A 4088-nucleotide genomic window follows, 5' to 3' on the forward strand; every position below is an offset into this window, starting at 1 on the left:
GATAGATCCAACTCCTGGGAGACTTGCAAAGAAGCCCAAGGACACAAGGTGCCCATCTCCCATGAGTGCAGGGTTCTCCTAGACCCTTATGGTAGGCCAGCCAAAATTTCTCTTCTATCTGGCCACTTTAGGAGGTTGTCATCTTCAATGCCATTCACTCCCTGAGGCTAGCCAAAGCTCTCCAGTCAGCACCTAGATTATTGTTCACAGTCTGAGCTCAATGGTGGTAGTTTTTCAAGGTGGAGGAGTCAATGAGGAGGTGTCTCTCTCCCAGTGTGGGGGCTCAGCTGAGTTTCCCTGTAACAACAGTGTAACCGGTGAGGATCTAATCGCCTGGTACAATCAGCTCCGGGGCTGCCCCACCAGCTGTTTCCTCGGGCTATAACTCCTCAGAGAAAGCAGGCCAGTTCAAACCGTTCACTGACCCATCCAGCCAGTCCCTGCTGCTGCGTCTCATGGGCATGGAGATGGACTAGTTCAGCGTTGAGCACTGTGCTGGGATTGACACAGCCATGGAAACTAACCACCCCAACTCTCTGTCATTGCAGAATTAAGGGTGCCCAGTGCACGGCGAGTGGCTGCACTGAATTCTGCATTAATCAACTTTTTGGACAGTTAATGTTGATTTTCTGCTTCCCTTGGGGTTGTTGGGAGGCTAAATCCATGACAGATTTGCGAGTCGCTCAGACATGTCATCAGTGGGGTGAGCTGAGTCAAATCAACTCAGCGTCACTTTGCTGTATTCTGAATAAAGGGACCTGAGTGATAAGATATGGAGTAGAAGTGAGTTTCCCCAGGGAACTGGATGAAGTGCTCTCCCAGAGCTGGATCAGCCAAGTGGAACAGGCTTTGGAAGGAATCCCAACAACCGGAGACCCTGTGGTGCCTACTAAACTTCCTTTGTCCTTTGCCTGCAGAGATGTTAAAAGTGACGGCTTCATTGCAAGTGACAGGTTTCAGAGTAGCAGCCGTGTTAGTCTGTATCAGCAAAAAGGAAAGGAGGACGTGTGGCACCTTAGAGACTAACCAATTTGTTAGTCTCTAAGGTGCCACAAGTCCTCCTTTTCTTTTTTCATTGCAGGTGGTCTCCTACAACATGTGTGAACCCCTTATGATCAAGTGTCTCATACAACATATGACCTGAAGAGAAGTGACAGTCTGACCATTTTAACTATTGCCGAAGCTGTGTTATCTTCCTTGGGGTTTTATTCTTTTACTTATTTCGGTTGTATCTGGAAAATAGCAATAATAAAACTCCAGACCATTGAAATCAATGGGAGGATCTGGGCCAAAGTTCTTTGTATTTAGCTGTGACACTCTGGTTCCCTCCTCCAGAGGTGGGCAAGAGCTCTGTCTAGCTCAAAAGCTTGTCCCCTCCACCAACAGAAGTTGCCCCAATGAAAGGTGTTCTCTGACCCACCTTTTCTCTCTCAGATCCTGGGGCCACCATGGCTACAACAAGGCAAACAATATCTCATTTATCCATCGAGCTCCCTTATTTCGTCTCACTCATACAAAGAGAATTGAAAACTAGCTATAACAATGACTGCAGTACATTTCTTCCCCGTGGAATCCTGTCTTACATTTATTGGATGCTGAATGTTAATAAAAACAGATACCTTTTTTCAGTAGAAAGCCTGTGCAAGGCTTTAAACAGCATTTCCAGTTGTTGCCTGATTCTTTGTAATGATTAATCATAGCTGGATTGATTGCCAGTCCTGAGGATTTTTCACCCAAAGACTTGAAACTGCTTGGAAAATGTTATCTAAATAACCCACCTGTGAGGTGCCTCGTTGCCTTTTGAAGGGTAGCCACCTCTGAGGTGGGACACTGTGGCTGTTTTACAGTGCACTATAGTGGTGCATTACTGTAGAGGAAGAAGAGCCCTGTACCAAGTTCAGACCAAAAGAGTGAACAGAAGAAGGCAGAATGAGACAAACTGAGTCTGCGTTTGGGCTGGACACCAGCTCTAAGGAAAAGTGACAAGGCGACTAGGAGCAGAGAGTTGGTTTCAAGTTTAACCCAAAAGAGGGAAATTCCCAATGCATCATGCCCCCTAGCACCACATTGGGGCATTGAGGTCAGCACCGACTGCGAGGGGCCAGCGCCCCCTACTGGACCTCCCACCTCACTCCCTGAAGCACACCGTCACACTGGGACTCAGAGCCATTCCCCGGCAGGGTCAGCGCCAGGAGCGGGAAGGGAGTTCAGAGTCACTGCCCCATTTGACACTTGGCACCTCCAACAAGCAATACAACAGGGCTGGGAGCTGGTGCCCGATGTCTTGGTGTTTCCACTAGTATGTGCCCTGGGAGTGGGGTGGGCCACTGCCAAATACTTTTACTGAGCCAATCGAATGCCCCCTTTGCGCTAATGACCCTCAGCCATTAGTGGACTGGAACCAGTGCCCCATATGCCATTCCCATATTCACTAGCTCAGGGCCAGATTGGAGCTGGGGTGGCAACCCTTAATGGAGAAAGGCCTCATATCCTATTCCTAACCCCCTGAGCCAGCTAGACCCCTTGGCCTTGGGCCAGATCAGAGCCAGCTGCCCCTAGAGTGGAGAAGCCTCATATCCCATTCCCCACCCTGCACCACCACCCGAGCCAGCCCGTCCCCCTGCTCTAGGACCGGATTGAAGCTGGTGCCCCCAAGGGGGGGAAGGCCCCGTATCCCATTTCCAGACCACCCATGAGCCATCTGGCTGTCGCAGGGTGTTTAGCTGTGACGTGCTACTCTGTACTTGTCTTTACCATCCATTTGTGAGGGATTGTTGCTGAGAAATTCTCCACGGAACCCGGGTCCATTTCATTGGCCGGAGTAAATCAGCGGAGTCCCACTGAACTCGACTGGTCTTCGGCTGATTTACCCCAGGTGGGGATCTGGTGTTAGATGTCTGCTTCTGCTTGTGACATTGTAATTGTTCTCCAGGGATTTTTGGCCTTACTAATGTCTCACCTTGACTTAGCTCCCCTCTGCACGCAGTCGGGTTTCATTTACACTCACTGTTTGCCAACATTTCTGCTGCGGCTAACAAGCCCCATAGGGACAATAATTCAAAGCTCTCCCTAATTAGCCCTGGGGATTACACACTTTGCAAGCAGGGAGCAAAGGCAACAATTAAAAAGTCAAAGCAGGGAGGAACTGCAAGTTTTTTAACGAGCCTCAGTGGGTACCAGAAATCACGTGGTAACACTTTGACCAAGCAACAGGGAAACACACCTCACAGCTCCTTAAAACTCTAGTTACAGCTGTGCAGCTTTGCAGATCTGTCTGCTTCACAGCCAGCGGCGGGCCGGAGGCTCAGCAGCCGTATTGTGGCTACTCTGGTTTACACCAGCTGGGGATCTGGCACCACGGAGTTTATTATAACTACACCAGTGCGCCCAGCTCCAGGTGTGGCCCGTTGACTCCAATGGTGCGAGGCCGATTTCCAGCCACGGGTCATCCGGCCCCTGTCTATTCTGGGCCCTTAATTCTAAATTCCCTCTTCTGTTCATTCTCTCTGGGGCACCTGGGATCGCCACTGTCGGCAGACAGGACAAAGGCAAGATGGACCTTTGGTCTGACCCAGTCTGGCCGTTCTTATGTTCTTATGTACTTTTTATGACGACAAAACTGTTCTGTGTAGAAGGATAAAGTGTCTCACACAAAATAAGAAGAGAGATGACAGACTGTCCATTTTTACTGTTGCTGCAACTACCAGGGTTCCATTCCGTAGGGCAGTGGTTCTCAGCCAGGGGTACACGGGGGCAGGCAGAGGTCTTCCAGGGGGTACATCAGCTGAAATGTCAGTACACTATTTATATTCCAGTTGATTTGTTTTATGGTTAAAAATGAGAAAGTCGGCCCTTTTTCAGCAACACTTGTGTGTTTTTATGTCTGATTTTGTAAGCAAGTTTATTTTAAGGGAAGTGAAACTTGGGGGTACACAAGACAAATCAGACTCCTGAAAGGGGTACAGTCGTCTGGAAAGGTGGAGGGCCACTGCCTGAGGGCTTTATTCTGTTACTTTTCTCCATAATCTCAGCACCTCCCATATAAAAAAAGCGGGAGGGGTGATACTAAATGAGAACAAGGACACTGC

Source organism: Lepidochelys olivacea, assembly GCF_965140295.1.
Source record: "Lepidochelys olivacea isolate rLepOli2 genome assembly, chromosome: 13".
Taxonomy (NCBI): domain Eukaryota; kingdom Metazoa; phylum Chordata; order Testudines; family Cheloniidae; genus Lepidochelys; species Lepidochelys olivacea.